Source organism: Callorhinus ursinus, unplaced genomic scaffold (assembly GCF_003265705.2).
Source record: "Callorhinus ursinus isolate GAN/ISIS: 27379988/994484 unplaced genomic scaffold, GSC_fseal_2.0 scaffold51, whole genome shotgun sequence".
NCBI classification, from domain to species: Eukaryota; Metazoa; Chordata; class Mammalia; order Carnivora; family Otariidae; genus Callorhinus; species Callorhinus ursinus.
Genome location: NW_027397113.1, coordinates 2,321,742 through 2,339,120, shown reverse-complemented (window position 1 = coordinate 2,339,120; position 17,379 = coordinate 2,321,742). Strand labels below are relative to the sequence as shown.

General features: G+C 58.7%; 1 long non-coding RNA gene across 2 annotated transcripts in view; it reads right to left on the bottom strand.

Annotated features, from left to right (window-relative positions):
• Positions 1–14,405, bottom strand: part of LOC141370941 (uncharacterized) — a 33,922-nt gene extending 19,517 nt beyond the window's left edge. For both annotated transcript variants that reach the window (XR_012375445.1, XR_012375444.1), the window contains exons 1-2: positions 14,291–14,405; positions 13,637–13,728 (exon numbers count right to left, since the gene is read on the bottom strand). This is a non-coding gene — a long non-coding RNA (uncharacterized lncRNA). The remainder of the gene's footprint in view (positions 1–13,636; positions 13,729–14,290) is intronic.
• Between the last annotated feature and the right edge of the window lie 2,974 nt (positions 14,406–17,379).

Sequence of the window (17,379 nt, the reverse complement as noted above, 5' to 3'; positions counted from 1 at the left end):
CCTGTCACCCCGGCTAGTGGGAAGAATTTGGGACAAGCCATGTCCGGCTCCTGTGGGTCCTGCACAAAATCAGCCTCCATGGGTGAACACACATCTGGAGGCTTCCATGGGATTTGCCGTCGGGGCCTGCCAGTTGGATCAGACTGGTCAAGTGACGGCCACCCCCATGGCTGAGGGTCAGGCACCCCACGGGGGACTTCCAGGTGACTCAGACAGATGAGCCCTCTCCCGGAGCAGGGCGGCAGGTCTTTAGATGACAAACCTGGGCAGGAATAACAAGGTACTACGTGCTGGCATTCTTGTGAATGAATGGATTTCCCCCCCAAGGGTGAGGTTAGGCAAGTCCTTGCCTCCAAGATGGATGGACTCCAAACCTGGAGGCTGCAGAGTCAGGGGGATCACAGTGGAAAGCCAGGAAGAGGCAGAGGGGTGGGCTCATCAGCCCATCATTCACCCTGGTGAGGCGGGCGGGTGATCGAGCGGCCTCGTCCGACACTTGGGAAGGTCATGAGCCCTGAGTGGGGCTGGCCAGGTCCCACTGCTCACCGGAAAAGAACTTTTTGCTCCAGCAGGAAAGTGCATCCCTATTTCCATGCTAAACTGTTGGTGAGGTCTTCAGGCCAGCCCTGCATGCATGTATCACACATGAGGCTATGACCAGTATGGCCAGCACACACCTAGACACAAACTCACTTCCTTTACAGTTTTCCAACTCCCCGTTTATTCTGTGATTGCCCATCTTAGCTGGAAGCTGAGCATCTTCCTCTCCTGAAGCCTCCAGCACCAACATGGGTTGACTGAGAACTTTGGGAGCTTGCACGGCCAAAGGACTCGGTCTACTCTCCACGGGAGCCAGAGTGACTGGATGGTCCTGCCTATCTCCCAGAGCCCACATTGGACCGAAGCTGCTCCGATGCGGCCACGTGGCATTGCTGTGGAACTTCAGGGTTCAGTACATCCCGGCTGCCCATCTGGGCGAGACCTGAGCAGGTCCTCCTGTCCTACACTTGGGCTCCAAAGTGCTTATAGGTTCGAGGGCTTGTCTCCATTCCGTCAGGAGCCCCAGTGGGGGCCAGTGCTCCTCCCTGAACCTTAGGCTCAGCTGGGGAGCTCATGGTGGGGGTGCCCGTGAGACCTTGTTGGTCCTTGGGTCCTCTTGTGTCCGTGACCTTGGTTGGAACACTTCCCACCTATCTGAGAGTACCTCAAACGTTGAGCTTCCACTCCCTTTCCTGCGGGAGACCCCTTGCTCCCTGGACACGGCTGCCCACCTCCTCCCCAGCACCACTCCTCGGGGGATGGTCAAGCCACAGAAGGTCTTGTCACCCCATCCTCTCTGGGGCCCACTCACCAAACCCCTTGTCTCTATTATCACCCCCTTTAACCACCATGGTCAGAAAAACAGGTGGCACCTTCCTAGTCTTAATGGCCACAATAACGTGACATTGCACCCCCTCGGACACCCTGCCTGATGGAGCTGAACTCTGGGACCGGCCATAATTGCTTGCATCCCGAGTCTTAAGTGGGGGCCCTGAGTGTGGGGTAAGCGGGGTAGGGAGAGGGACGAGCAGAGGGGAAAGGGGAAGAGGGAGAACAGGTTCTCCTGTCCTCAACTCAGGACTGGCCCATTAGGAACATTTTGAAACAGAAGACATGGGACTTTGTCCTCCTTAATGCCCCCAGCAGCTCTGTTTATCCAAATGCCGCCTTGCTCTACGCTCCCCAGGGCACCACCCACCCAGGCACCCGCACCTCTGGTAGTCCTCTGGGATCCCACATCCATCCCCAAGCGATCCTGATCTCTCAGCACAGCTCCTCTCCCTTTGGGTGTTAACAGGAAAGCGCACTGAACAAACTAACTTATACTAAAGTGAACGTGTCTGATACATAGCTAACCTCTAAGAGCTATCAGCATTTTCTAGAAAGATGGTTCCTGAGCCTAATTACTCACACATTTGTGCCAAATCAAAGGAAATGTGGGAGGTGTGGAGGGGACGCCTGAGGGTAGGAGTATGGAGCAGGCCACTCTGGAAGCTTTCGCCTCAATGCCGCCCCTCTGTTTCTTGTCTAGCTCTCTGAACTAAATGTCTCTGTCCCGGCCTCCTGGAAGACAGAGGACCCAGGTGGGAGAGGTGGGGAAGGTGTCCCGGGATGGTCCCCCTGAGGGACTATGCTCTGGGTAAGTCAAGGGAGCTGCTAGCCCCATGCCGGAGCTCCTAACGGGATTGCCCTCTGTGGATGCCGAGCTTCGCCCACTACGGTCTTGAGGTCCTTGCTGCCCCCGGAGGATCTTCTGGCTTCACCGAAGTGACCTTAGCTGGAGTCGAGCTGCCAAGGACCAGCATCTGGTGATCTACTTGCACTCACGTGCCCCCCCCACCCCCGGGGTAGGACCCCAAGAGGACAGAGCCTGCCTTTTCCCATAGAGGAAACCCCTCAGGGCTCGCATCTCACGGAGACCAGGAAGCCAGAATGTCCCTTCCCAGCCTCACTCGGGCACACAGAGCCGTGGAGCCTGGAGGGCAGCCTGAATGACATGGGTCAGCCCCGTGTGTGAACGCCCCTGGGTTCCCCCCAGGCAGCCTCGTGACAGGCTCCCTGATACACATGGGGCACCTCCTGGCAGGACCCCACCTTGAAAGCATCCAAGGTCGTGGTCACCAGCAGCCCCCCCCTGCCTGATCTCCAGCCAGTCAGGGGTCGGGGCGAATTCTCTGAGGCCAGGTCAGCCCCGAGTCCCAGCCTCTGCTGACCTGGGGTCGGTCCAGGTGGCAAAGGCTCAGCAAAGTTTGACGCACCCGCTGTGCACAGACCCCCATGTCGGGCCCTCCGCAGCGGGCGGCCCAGACTCATGGAACGAGCTTCTTCGGGGCTCGGAGGCTGCTTCTCCTCTGGAGGACCGCCGCAGCGTCAGGGAGGAGGGAGCGATGGGGGGCAGGGCAGCTGAGGAAGGCACCGCAGAGGTGCTCCGTGAGCACAGCCTAGCATCCAGCCTGGTGAGGGCGGGCATGTACAGAGCTAGAGACAGAGACAGACGGAGAGACCCACAGAGACCCAGAGACAGAGAGACTGAGAGAGAGCGAGAAAAAGACAGAAAGGGACAACAACGAAGACACACACTCAGGGAGAGATAAAGACAGAGAGAGACAGAAGGACAGAGCAAGTGAGCCGTGGAAGCTCAGAGCTGGCTGGGAGGGCTTTCCCAGGGCAGAAAGGCGGGGCCGGGAAAGAGAGACCTCGGTGCTGGAAGGCACCCACCTGTGGAGGAGGCAGGAAGGTCGTCTGGGGCTGAGGGAGCAGCAGGTTGGAGACAACCCGGAGGGGGTGTTCTAAAGGCCGAGTGCTCCCCGGCAGGAGAGAGGAGTGGTTAGCACGGAGGAGGGGCCGGCAGAGATGAGGCTGGAGCTGTGGTGGGGATGGGGGTGACCGAGGGGCCCGGAGCCCAGCCACGAGGGCGGGCTTGGTCCCGGGGCAGGGGTGAAGCTGCGAGCCTCTTGGGGCGACTAGCAGTTGGGAAGAGCCTTGCAGGCAGACTAGGGGAGGGAGAGCAGGTAAGGGCTACAGACCCCAGCGCCTCCGGGGCCAGAGCAGGTGGCCGCGGGAACCAGCTGTGGCCCTGGAGGGAAGCCCACCATCCCTCCGGCCCCTCTGTGCTCCAGGAGGGAGCAGGAACCTCGGGGCTCCCACCGGCACCCAGGGCATCCAGGTAGCACGGAGGCCTCGGCTGCGTGGCGCGGTGAGAATTCCCCGGCTCACGGCAGACAAGGCAGCAAGCAGAGAGCAACCGAGACACGGAAATGAGCACCAAGCCGCCGGCCCCGCGACGGGCAGGGCCTGGTGCCCACATGCGGGAAGCAGGAGAACAATGCGGGTCTGGGCATCAACCGCGAGCGCGTGGATTTCCGGCTCATCGTCCTCCTGCGCGGGGCCAGTTCCAAGGCGAATGTCAGCGTGCGGAAGGCACGTGGGGAAGCGCCGGCATGAGCCGCTCCCACTTCCGAGCTCGTGTGCACGTATGCCGTGTGCTGTGTACTCACGAGCTGCTCCGGGGGCTCCTCTGGCTTCTTCCCGTTCCTCCTGCGGGGGGTGTGAGTGGTGGCCGGTGGCGGGAGGTGACACAGGCAAGGACCACGTGATGGGTTGCTGGGCCATTCGCGGTGCTGGAAACACCAGTGCCTGCATCGGGCCGTGGGGTCCCCCGGACTCCGTGTGGCCTGAGGCTCCCGCAGCTCCCACTCGGCAGCCTGAACACTGTGCCCTCGCCACGCAAACACCGTGCCGGGCTCGAGCGGGGGTGAGCGTGCACGAGGCACTCCGTGCTCTGCACCTGTGCGTGCTCCCCGGACTTCACCCAAAAACACAAGTTCAAAGATGAAATCACTAAGGGTTTTAAGATGGAGGCGGCAGAGCGCTGAAGCGAGGGTGGGCTCCGTGTGGCTGGGGGTCCCGCGCTCTGAAGTCACTCCCTCGGGGACCCCTTTGGGCTGTGCTCCATGCCACAGGGTTTAGTAGAGATTCGCAGCGCCTTTGGATTCTATCTGGGTCAAAAATCCTATACGTGATGCGTTCCTTGGTTAATGAGTACAGTTCCTCCCCCTTGGGGTGAAATTAGGGGCACGGATTTAATTTAACAGCTTCCTCTTCTTTTCTCTCTTTTTTAACAGCAGGTTTCTAGACCTACTCAGGTCTTATTCTAATTTGCATCTGCACGAATCCAAATCCCAGCAGAGCAGCAGGGAGTTCTCAGCCTCCGGAGTCTTCTGTCCTTCTCCCTCTGCCAGCGGCCAGATAGGAGGCCTGGGGCTGGACCTTCGGCCCCGAGGAACCCAGAGTGGGAACAGCATCGTCGGGGAGGAGCATGACAGGGATGATGGAGGGTCCACAGGGGCCGCAGACACACAGGTCGGGGCCAGGCCGGGTCAGGCCGGCGCCCATTCCCATCAGGCCAGATGGGGGAGCCGCCGGGACCCCCCCCCGGGCCTCCTTCACACCCCATTTTTAACAGGGAGCAGTCAAGTTCATTATGTGGCACCGGCAAGCGCCTGGTGGCACCCCTGTGTTTGCAGATGCCTGCCCCAGCTGGGTGGGTGCCCGAGCCAGGCTTATGGCATGTATTTATCTTTCGGCTGTGATGCATGAGCTCCCGAAGCAGAGCCTGGAGGCTGCGGGACGGGGCGTTCCTGGACTCTGGCATCACCGCTGAGGGCTGGCGAGGGCTGCAGGCACGGCTGTCACTGGGTGACAAATTGGTCCACTCTGGAGGGAGGGCAGATCCAGCCACCTCCGACTCCGGGAACGGCTTGGGGTGGGGCACAGAGGGGGACCCCCTCTGGAAGGCAATGCTGTGCCCTTTCCTAGACTGTCTCCTTTGTCCCCACCACAGATGTGCCAGGGACACTCACTAAGCAGATGCTCACTAAGTGAGGGCTGGCTGCCGTTTTGAGCACGCACACTCACAAACTCATCTGCTGCACCCCCTCCCTAGGAAGGAAGCACCCTTAATCCCCCTATTTTATAGTCAGGGAAACTGAGGCAGGAGGGGTTAAGTGGCTAGTGAGTGATGGAGCTGGGATCTGAGCCAGGCTGCCTGAAGACCCAAGTGGCCCTCCAGGCCTGGTGTCGGGTATCACAGTCCCCGGCTTGCCAGTGAGGACAGAGGCCTCAAGGACGGGAGTCCTGCTCAAGGTCATACAGCGAGCACGTGGCTGGGAAGGAGCAACATCCACCCCGGACTGATGCCAAAGCCTGGACTCCTTTCTCCCAACGGAATGGCCCTCTGGGGAGGCACGGACGCCAAGGTCACAGCGAGGAAAGGTGTGACCGCACACTCTGCTCTCGGGGTGCCCTGCCACAGGCAGTCCCCTGGCACACCCTCCTTCCTGCGTCCAGTGGCCTCCTAGTCAGTCAGCTGCTTCCAGGTCAGTGGCTCCCACCCCCAGCGCTTGGGGCAGCTACAATTTGCACAACTCTTGTGTTCCACAAGGTGCTTCTGGCACGTGACAGCAACCTACTGAAAACTCAGACAGGGGAACGGCCAGATCACGTTGCTGGGAAGGCCCAGGTTCCACTAACCGAGCTCAGCTAGACCCAGGTCAGGATCCTGCCTCCCTCTGGCATTCGCCTTGGTTCTCCCCCTGCCCTGCCCCCAGGCAGCGGCCAAGATGGGGCCTGCGGCTCCAGGCTGTGTCTCACCCAAGATTCCAGCAAAGCCGACTGTCCCTGGACCGGCTTGGGTCACATGGTCATCCCCGGGCCTGTCCCTGCAGCTCAAGACGGCCAGTGCTCGAGGCCCACCTGGGTCAGGGGCCACCCCAGAGTCCGAGAGAGAGGTCAGCCCCATCTGGGCCTCACGGCTGGCGTGGGGAAGGCAGCCACCGGGGAGACTGTGCATGCTGTCGCTAAACCCCCGTGGACGTGGGAGAACGCGGTGGCTGGTGCTCTCACTGGGCTCGCCCTGAGCCAGATGCACAGACGCAGGAGGGAACGAGGCCCCGCGGGCAGCGCCCGGAGAGGGCGTCTGCCTTCCCCGCACACCAGCCCGGACCCGGAGACTCCACGACACAGATCCACTCACATCAGAGCATCCGTGAGGGAAACATTTGGCTGGAGATTTCCGGGATGAGACAGAGTGTTTCTGTCCAACCCAGGAATCGCTGCTAAGGGTCCAGGAAGACGTGTGTCCTCCGTAGCCGGCCACGGGGTCCTCTTACCAGCCCTTCCCTCCCTTGCCTGCGATGGCTGCTCGGTGTGGGGCCCAGCCTCAGCTTCCTCACATCTAAAACGGGGCTTTTTAAATTGTGGTAAAGGGCCGCCTGGGTAGCGTATTCGGTTAAGCGTCTGCCTTCAGCTCAGGTCATGGTCCCAGGGTCCTGGAATCGAGCCCTGTTGTTGGACTCCCTGCTCAGCGGGGAGCCTGCTGCTCCCCCTGCTTGTGCTCTCTCTCTCTCTCTCTCTCTCTCTCTGACAAAGAAATAAAATCTTAAAAAAAAATAAATCATGGTAAAATTCACCTATTTAGTGCATCCCTGGTGTCATGAAACCATTGCCCACCATCTGGTTCCAGAACATCTCCATCCCCCCGAAAAGGACACCTGTGCCCATCAGCATCACCCCCACCCCCTCCCCTGCCCCCGGCAGCCCACTGTCTGCTCTCTGTCTCTACGGACTGGCCAGTTCTGGAGTTTCATACAAATGAACTCAATTTGCGGTCTTTCGTAATCGGCGTCTTTCACTTAGTACAGTGTCCTCAAGCTTCTCCCACACCATAGCCTGAGTCAGAGCTGCTTTCTTTTTTATGCATCAGTGATGCACCACGTATGGATGGACCACAGTTTGTGCATCCACTCATCTGCTGACGGGCACTTGGGCTGTTTCCACTTTTTGGCTGTTCTGCGTAGCACTGCCACGGACATCAGAGTACGATCTTTTGTTCGAACCCCTGTTTTCAATTCTTCTGGGTGTATCCCCTCGGCGTGGACCTGCTGGGTCACGTGGTAATCCTCCGTCTAACTCATTCAGGAATCAAACTGTTTCCTATGGCGGCTACACCATTTTACGTTCCCAAAGGGTTTTTGTTTGTTTGTTTTTTAAGGGCTGGCTTGTAGCCTTGCTGGGAAGCCACCAGCCACGGGGCTGAGTCCCTGTCACTGGCAGGCATTTGATGGACTGTGGAGAGTGGCGACTGGCAGGCTCTGCTCTAGACTCGAACTTGGTGTGATCATTCAGGCTGTGTGTTCTTGAGAGAGTGACTAAACTGCTCTGAGCCTCACTTCCCTTATCCATCCAGTGCGGCTGTTGGGAGGGCTGAACGAGCACTGAGGTGCCTAGATCGGCCCTGGGTCCCAGTGAGCAGGACGGACCCGCTCAGCCCAGCCCCACAGGGCTCAGCACAAGAGGCCACCCGCCCCCAGCGCACACACAGCACCTCATCCTGCAGCTCAGAGAGCTCGAGCGGCCTGCTGGGCCACACGGTAGTCCCTGCTGTGACCAGGTCTGTCAGCCCCTCCCCTCCTCACGAAGCGGCCCGCCCACCGCCACCACCCACCGCGGAAACCCAAGCCCAGATCATGGCACTGAGAGTGTTCAACGCCCATAAAATCCAAGGAACTCAGTATTCCCAAATAAGGTCTCCTATGCATTTCCTCAGGAACCCAGCCCAGAAGGCAGACCTGGGAACACATTTTAGAAGGGAAAATACGCTGCCCCTCTCCTTCTCTCGGGCATCTCGTTGCAAGACAGCTGTGATGGTGTCTCGAGGCCCCAACGGAAGCACCTAACGGGACACCCCCCAAAGCCTGCAGCACCCCGCGTTCTCGCCGACAATTCAAAATCACTGCATTTCCGTAGGGAAATGATCGGCGGGGCTCGAGTGTCATGGGCCGAATGAAGCCCACTCTTCTTAGATGTGAGGGGGGCCTTTGGACCATGAACAGCTCTCACACCAGACGTTCACACTGGGCTGCCCCTCCACACAGGAGTTTAGTGACGGGGACTTCTTGAAGTTTCAAAAAAGATGCTTCTGGAGACCCAGCATCCTCCCTCACCCAGGAGCCGGCTGGCAGTCGTGGAGGGGAGGGCCTGCCTGGCTCAGTCACCTGCGGGGGTTTCCACCCAGACAGGCCCAGAGACCCGCACCCAGGGCCCAGGGCCACCTCCTCCCCATGGGGTGACTTCAGCCAAGTTGCTTGGTTTCCTCAGGTGTCAGCTTTCTCACCAGCCACGTTGGTGCAAATAGATCGAAACATCTCACTCGGAAATGAGATTTGTGAAGGGGCCGGGCACGGCGGGGAGCTCATGGAGAACTGTTCTTCAGGCCCCTGTCTTCATCAAAGCTGCCTCTCTGGTTTTATGGATGTGGAGGCCACGGAGCAGGTGTCCGGTACGAAGACCGAACAATGGACTGCCTCCAGGCTGCCGGCCCCCCCTGCACTGCTCGCCTGGCCCCAGCTCTGCACCAAGCCCGTCCGGAGGCTTTCCACCTGTCTGTCATGACACCGTCACTGGGAGGAAGGAGCCTCACAGCACTCTATCCACAGGGTCCAGACAGGTAAAGCTTGCCCAAAGGATGGCCCCTCAGGCTGTAGGGGACCCAGTAGGCCCCAGCAGTGGGGCTGCTCCCCATGGAGCCTCAGAGCCCATGTTCCGCCTCAGTGAGACAGCAGGTGGCCGGAGAGATGACACAGGCAGCTCTGTCCACATACCTGGAATCACCCACTGTGGCCCAGCAGATGGGAAGCCTGGGAAGTGGCCACGGCTTGGGCACTGGAGCCGCACACATGGAGGGCTGCTCAAGGTCCCCGGAGCTTGTCATTCACTAGAAGTTCCCTTTCTACCTGTGACAAATGCCACACCCCTCCCCGTGGCCTGCACAGCCCTGCCTGGGTGCCCCTGGGTCTCCCCTCCCTCCTCTCCAAACACACGTGCTAATGTGTCAGCTCCTTCTGACCATAGGGCCCTTGCACATGCTCCTGCTCCTGCCTGGAGTCCCTCTTGTCCTGCCCCCCACCCAGGTAAGTCCCACTTGCCCTGCCAGTCCTTCCAGTGCCGGCATGAACGTCTAGTGCCCGAAAGGACATGTCCAAGTCCTGGCTCCCTGGTACCTGTGCATGTGCCCTTATTTGGAAAGGGGGTTTTTATGGCTGTAATCGAGTTACAAGAGTTATAATCAAGGATCACAACAGGAGATCATTCTGGATTTAGAATGGGTTGGGCCCTAAATCTGATGACAAGTGTCCTTTTAAGAGACAAAAGAGGAGACAGAGACCCAGGGAGGGAGGCAATGTGGAGATGGAGTCAGAGGTTGGAGGGATGCGTCTACCAGCCAAGGAACACTGAGGACCGGCAAAGCCACCAGAAGCCGGGAGAGGGGCCTGGAACAGGAGCATCTCCCTCGGAACCTTCAGAGAGACCACCCCCCCACCTCCCCCCCAACCCACACCCCCGTCGACACCTCCGTCTCAGACTTCCGGCCTCCAGAGCTGGGAGAAAATCCATTTCTGTTGTTTTAAGCCTCCCAGTTGGTTATAATTTGTTACAGTGGCCCCAGGAAACTAATAGAGTTGGAAAGCCTGTCCTATGGTCACAACCAACCCGGTGTGCCCAGAACAGAGGGGCTCCCTGAGATGTGCAACTTCCGGTGCCAGGGCCAGGACTGTCCCAGGCGAAGCGGGACACCGTCACTCCAGCTCCAGCCAGGCGGGGCCGCCCCATTTCCCATGCCCAAAGCACCCGCGACAGTTACAAGTCAGTGACTTAACTGCTTCATGATTGTTCATGCTGTGGTGGTCTCCCCACTGGAAGGGGAGCTTCTGGAGACAAGAACCTCATCTGTCCCTGTCCCCCAGCAGCTAACACAGTGCCGCAGAAACGAGATGCCCAATAAAGGTTTCTGGGGTGAATGAATCCCAGAGAGCAGATTTAGGGTAGATGGGGGCATCCCAGGACATATATTTGGTGCTCAGCTCTGGGAGAGCTGGCCAGCAACGACCAGGTTGTGTGGGAGGTAGTGAGCAGCTCGTCCCTGGGAGCATTTAAGCAGAGGTTGGTGGGATGCTGCATTGCACAGCCTACACTGGGTGAGAGCTACAATCAGGGCTAAGACCTCTCGAGTCCCAGGGTTCTTTTTGTTTTTTGTTTTTGTTTTTTTTTTAAGATTTTACTTATTTTTTGGCAGAGGGAGAGACAGCGAAAGAGGAAACACAAGCAGGGGGAGTGGGAGAGGGAGGAGCAGGCTTCCCACCCACCGAGCAGGGAGCCCGACGTGGGGCTCAATCCCAGTACTCTCAGATCATGACCTGAGCCAAAGGCAGATGCTTAACAACTGAGCCACCCAGGTGCCCCAAGTCCCAGGATTCTGGTGGGGGCTTGTCCTGAGCACAAAAGACAGAGGACAGTCAGCTGGAGGAGGGGGTGCTGGGCACCCAGGAGCACAGAGTGAGGACACCAAATGACAACAGTGGACTCAAAGGGATTATTACAAGGGGAAAGGCAAAAGGAGAGTAATAATAATCATAACGCTAGTCATAATTTTTGGACCCATTTTAAAGGTGAAAAACAAAGGTAGCAGAAGGTTAACTAAGTTCCCCTTCACTCTGGATATTAGACCTGAAGTCCTTACCTCGCCTTTGCCGTGCTCATCATAGTTCACAAAGCACTTTCACGTACTGCCTTAAGCAAGACGGAAGTTTGTTTATTGACCATAAAAGCCCCGGGGTATGTGCATGAGGGCTGGTGCTCCCCAGTTTCAGAGATGCAGGCATCTCACATTTTGCCGCTCTGCTTTATAAGCCTCCATGCCCAAAGCCGCTTCATGTCTAAAATGGCTGCTTTGGCTCCAGCCATCACGGCTCTATCCCAGCCAGAAGGGAGTGGGATAGGAAAGGGGGAAGGGCATGCCTCTTTCTTTAGGATGCTTCCTGGAAGTTGCATTCTTATGCACTATCATAATTAACTGTAGATGACACAATACCTTGAAAACCTTAGGCAAAATTTTCTCATTAAATTATTTCATTAATCCCACCAACACCAATTTAGCACCTACCATGTGCCGCTGGCCTCTCTGCATCTATTCATCTTACAGATTCCTTCCAACAGCCTCTAAGACAGGCCCCAGTGAGCCCGTTTCACGGACAGGGAGAGAGGCCCAGAGAGAACTGCCTTGCCTGCAGCCCCACTGCAGGCCATGGCCAGGCTGGCCCCACGGATGCCAGGCCCGGCTCCAGCACGCCGCCCCCACTCCGGGCCGCCTGCAAGTCATGGCCACTTGATCTTCCCTCTTCATTTCCCTGGGATCACACTGTCTAGTCCTCTGGGGATGACCCCGCAGAGGAGACACCCGGGCAAGGAGAACAGTGACTAAGCAGACGGTCTCCAGGGGACAGCTGCCTTCCCATGGAGGCCAGCCTCTCACAGAGGGGCATGAGGATCTCCCCTGTCCCTGGACCAGCGGATCAGGCAGCTGGTTCCCCAGGGAAACGTCCACGGGGCTCTCTGGGCTGCCTCTCCTCTGTGTGGCTGTCTCGGCCCTCTGGGTTCAAGCCGCCTGGTCCCAGCCAGCTGGGACTCCAACAGAAGCTGACCTGTCTGCAGTCCATCCCCTCCTCTGTACACTGAGCCCGAGAGCCAACCCCCCTCAGTGTCCAGGACACATGGCCGGTGCTGAGCCCCCGGTACCCCGGTCACACCAACCACAGCCAACATCCCATCCCTGCCGAGGTTTGGAGCATTTCCTGGATCCTCCGAAATTCAGGGACACCTTTCATTCCCGAATCCTGCTCTACCCCCAAGACAATCAGTGTTATTGTCTAAACCCCATGTAAGCTCCATACGAACTGCAAAGCTATAGGAGGTTCTTCTGATGCCTAGTCCCCTGCACCTAGACACCTCGTCTGTTGCAAAGCCCGCCAGGGCCCCGGATTTGCGACGGGCAGGGTCCCGGCTGCGTGTGCGAAAGCTGCACAAGAGGCCAGCAGCACCAGACCCCCTGGTGGGGGGGTGGGTCCATCCAAACGGGGGTTCTGAACCCAGCAGGGTCGGCCCAGGCAGCACCCACTCTCCCACTGCCTGGTGAACGAGGACTTGGAATTAATTGTTTCTCACCCAGTTGAGAGCAGAGAGGCCTCTGCAAGTGATAACTTGGCTCTGTGACCAAATAAGGCAATATTACATTTCACTGTTTACAGCGGCCCTTGCAGCCGGGCGGCTCCGAGGGCACGGGGAGAAATGCCGTTCACGCGGCGCCTCTCCATTCCCCACATCCAGTAACTCTGCCCAAAGCCGGTTATCATTTCCTTATAGAAACAGCCATTCGTCATTTTTTAAATACACCAATGAGCGTGAGAGGTGACCCAGGCTCGCCTCAAGGCAGCCGGGTGGCAGAACCTGGCTTTGAACTTCCATACATGTGATTGAAAGGTCGGGAGAGCCCAAAAGGGTTTATTCCAGGGTTTGAGCGAAAACAGAAGCACCTGGTATGGGGCAGCCTGCCGAGCTCCGGGTGTGAGGTGCCTCCTTGTGCCCTGGGAATTTATTTCAAACCTTCTGCAAGTAGGGCTGCTGCCGCTGCCCGGGAGAGCCGTGGGTGACCTTCCCGTCCTGACAGCGTTTAGAAAGGGAGGCGCGAGGTTGGCAGGCCAGGATTTAGTAATTGGTGTTAATAACCAGACACGTGGAAATGTTGGGAGCCCATTACGAGGCTTTAGGTGCCAAACAACGCTTCGACCTGCCGGGGTCACAGCTTCGACCCTGCACCCTGCATGGGGCTTCGCCTCTCCCACAGGGGAGGCCATCCTAGCCCCAGGGGCTCGGTCGGCTCCCGTGTGCCCGGTGCCCCCAGCGCAGACCCCGTTCCCCGGGGGGAGAGCACGGGTCCTCCAGATCCAGCACAACAGGAGCTCACCCGTCTCCCCTTCAAAATGGAATTCCCCCTTTTTTTCCAAGATTAATTTATTTATTTTAGGGGGAGGGGCCAAGGGAGAGGAAGAGTCTCAAGCAGACTCCCCACTCAACGGGGAGCCCAGCATGGGGCTCGTTCGTGACCTGAGCCGAAATCAAGAGTTGGATGCTCAACCGACTGAGCCACCCAGGCACCCCCCCAAATGGAATTCCTCAACCATGAGACCCTTGCAGTGCCCCGTACCCTGCTTGATGTCAGGAACTCAGGCGGCTTCCCCTCTGCTCTCTGCCTCAGAGCATCCTTCCTGGACAGCAGAAGTGCTCAGGAAATGTTTTCTGGAAGAGAGAAGGAATGGGTGAATGAACGAAGGAATGAATGAAATGTATTATTGTGTCTCTCCCCACGGCAGTCTCTGATTCACCTCCCTCAAATATCCTTCGAGGGGCGCCCGGCTGGCTCCATCGTTGGAGCGTGTGACTCTTCATCTCAGGGTTGTGGGTTCGAGCCCCACGTTGGGTGTGGAGATTACTTAAAAATAAAATCTCAAAAGAAAAAAAAAATCTCATTTGAGTTGGAGCAGGACGGGCTTACAGTGGCCGAGAGAGGCAGGGAGAGCTTTGGAGCAAAACTCTTGGGTCCACAGCTAATATCCGGGGAGGTGAACAGCACCCAGTACTGGGCTTTCCTGCCCTGACAGCCCCGAACGTCCCCTCTCCCCCTGCCTCCCCATCGACTCAGAGCCTCCCCTACCCCCAGGGGGAGGCTTCCCCACACTCGCTCGCTCGCCAGCCCCCCCACCTGCCCGCACCCTGCTGTTCCTCCTCCGGTCAGGAGAGCCACAGACGGAGGGCCTTCGTTGCTGCTGGAATTTGGGGCCACTGCTCAGAACCCACCCACCTGAAGGGAGTGTAATCCACTTTCCCAGGTGATGCAGGGACATCTCAGGACCGAAGCGGCGTTTTGAAGGAGCACAACCTTGGGAGGCAGACCCACCGGCACTGAGACTGCCTTGCCCCGTGGCTTTGGCCAAGTCCCCCGACGCCTGTTCCTCCAACACGGACCACGTGCTTCCACCCCAGGGACAAACCAGCCCAGGATCCTGGGCCTGGAGGCACAGCCCCGTGACATGGAAAACAGCCAACGTTTATCGAGCGCTCCTGTGTGCCCGGGACCTGTGCTCGGCATTTTCCTTGCGTGGCCTCATTTAACCCCTGAACAGCTTGTGTATCCGCTGAGGAAAGAGACCCCAAAGGAAGAAACGATTTATTCCTTTTCCTCCTTGTTCTTTACCAGGCCTCTCACCAGACAGCCACATGTGGGGCCTCACCCCATCCCCGGAGAGATGGAGACACAACTCATTGCTTGCAGGGTTGGGACAGTGTCTGAGGAGATGATAGATGTCAGGGGCCTGGCACAGCATGGGAAACAAAGGCACTTAGGGAAGGGTGGTCTGAAGAGACTGTTGGTGGTGTGAGCCGTGAAATGGGACCGCTCTTCTTCTGTGGCCCCGACTTTGCAGAGCGGAAGCCCTATGGGTAAAGGGAGAGAGGGTCCCTGGGCGCCAACCCTCCCCTTCAGCAGACGACTGGACCAAGGTCGGCCCTGATGGGATGGGTCTCCCAGGACCCCAGTCGAGGCTGGCTGAGGCCATGCCCGAGGGTCCTTTGGGACCCCAGGGAAGTGTCTGCATGTTAATGATTAACCCACAATCGACACCTGGCTGCCATTCCTCTTGACCCAATGACTCACTTTGCAAACCCTGCTCACCCTGGGGAGTGGTCTCTGCCACCTTGCCCGAGGTCCCAGTACAGTTGTGTTCTGGAGCCCCAGGGCCCTCACCTGCGGCGGGGAGCCGGCACCCACTAAAGGCGAGCGCGTGGGCAGTGCTCAGATGGAGGAGACAGCGCTGGACGCTCTGCTGACCAGTAAGGAGACACGGGGCCCACAGCGGGGTGGGGGTCCGGGGAGTGCCGCGCACTGCCAGCCCAGTCAGCCCAGTCTGGACACCCGGTCTGCCCTCTAGATCCCCATGCGTGTGGCTTCTGGGCGGTGCCCAGTCCAGTGGGCAGGGAAAGCATCCCCAGGATGGCGGGCCTGACCGGGGGTAGGTTAACGCAAGGCACCTTCCAGTAGGCAAGCCCCTCCTGAGAACAATAATCACAAGCCCGGTTTCTCAGCTTCGGCACTGGTGGCATTTGGGGCTGGCTTGTTCCCTGTCGCGGGGGCCGTCCTGTGCACACGGCGGGATGTTTGGTAGCATTCCTGGCCTCCACCCATTAGAGGCAGGAGCACCCCACCCTCGGGTGTGACAACCCAGAAATGTCTCCACACTGCCCAGTGTCTCTGGAGAGCAATCCACCCCCTTCCCTTGAGAACCATCGCACTGCCTGGATGGAGTGCTAACTGTACACCAGGCGTCCCACTGAGCGTTTAGGCCAGGAGGGGCCCTACGAGGGCAGCCCTGACGCCAAGGCTTTGGGGCCAGACCCCTACGTTGGACCCAACCCTCGTTTACTGGCTGAGCCACCTAGAGCGAACTGCCTCACCTCTCTGTGCTTGGTTCCCTCATTGGTAAAATGGTAAAGTGTCGAGCCCAAAGGGCATGGCACCTACCGAGTGCTGTTTCGATCCCATATTATGCAAAGCTGGGGCCCAGGGAGATGAAGCCACCAGCCAGAGGGTCACCCAGCGGGTAGGGGCAGGGCTGTGGGGGAGCCTAGGCGCCTCTCTCCAGAGAGGCTCGCAGTCACTGAGCCTCTTGCCGCTGCAGAAACAGGGGACATTGTACAGGAGCTGAGAATTAAGAGGCCAGCCCGCTCCCACCTCTGGGCCTCGCCTCCTGGACAACGGGGAGTTTCCGTTCTGAGCAACATGCACCGAGCAGCTACCATCTGCCTGACGAGGCATGCGGGGACTCTCGCGGCGGGTCTGTCCCTCCCCACCGGCTGGCCTGGGGCCCTGAAGCTCAGGGAGGGACAACACCTAGCTCCAAGTCCCCAGGCCATTAGTGTCCTACCTAGGATTCCTGGAGGGGGCCCTGGCCGGGGGTCGGGGGCGGGGGGCCTCTGGGGCCCTTCCTGGCATCGGGGGCCAGCTGGGGACACTGGGGGCAGGGCAGGGCCGAGGGTCTTTCTGGAACAGAGCTGACCTCTTGTCTCATGGGAATTCAGCCACGAAGTCTAAGACTTGGATTCGTCTGACCAGCCCCACCCTCTGTCCTCTGCTTAGTACCCGAATGAACGAATGAATGAATGAATGAACGAATGAATGAATGGCTTCACGTCATCTCCAATGAATGGAGGAGGAAGCTGACAAGCATCCCCTGGCTCCCCAGAGGGGACTCCAGGCGAGGAGCAAGGGGTGGAGGGAGGTGGTTCTGGAGGCCCCCCGCTCCGCGCTTCCCCTCAGGGGTCAGAAGTCAGAGCCTCCCGGGCAGCTCCCTTCCCAGAGACTGCCTTGGCCAAAGCCGGAAACCCCCACCCCGCCCAGGAGTGAGCCTCAGTCTCCAGGGCAGAGGCGGACAGAGTGAGGATTTGCAAAAATGAGTGAATTCGCTGGAAAAGGACTAATTTTTATTTTTGGTTTGTTCTCAAAGTGTCTGAGAGTCGAGGCAGAGGGAGGAGTAATGTGAATTAGGCAATCAGATGTTTACAGAAAAGCCCTCAAATAGCTACAGAGTGTTGCCAAGTTTTTGCGATCCCCACACTGAGAAGGTCCGAGGACCCGTTTCCCGTGAGGTAGTCCGCAGACGGCCATGCCAGGGAGACGACGCGGTGACTCCGCTCTGTCACCGCGGAGGCAGTCTCCCTGGCGGAGGGCCAGCCCGAGGCTCACAGAGGCGGAGGGCAGGTTCCGGTCGAGGAATTCCGGGAAACACCGAATCGTAGCACGAATGCACAAGGTGTTTCACCAAGACGGTGAAGCTGAAGGCAGGATGAGAGGCTGCCCGGAGGGAGGGTCCCGTTAGGGAAGGACAGGGGCCAGCG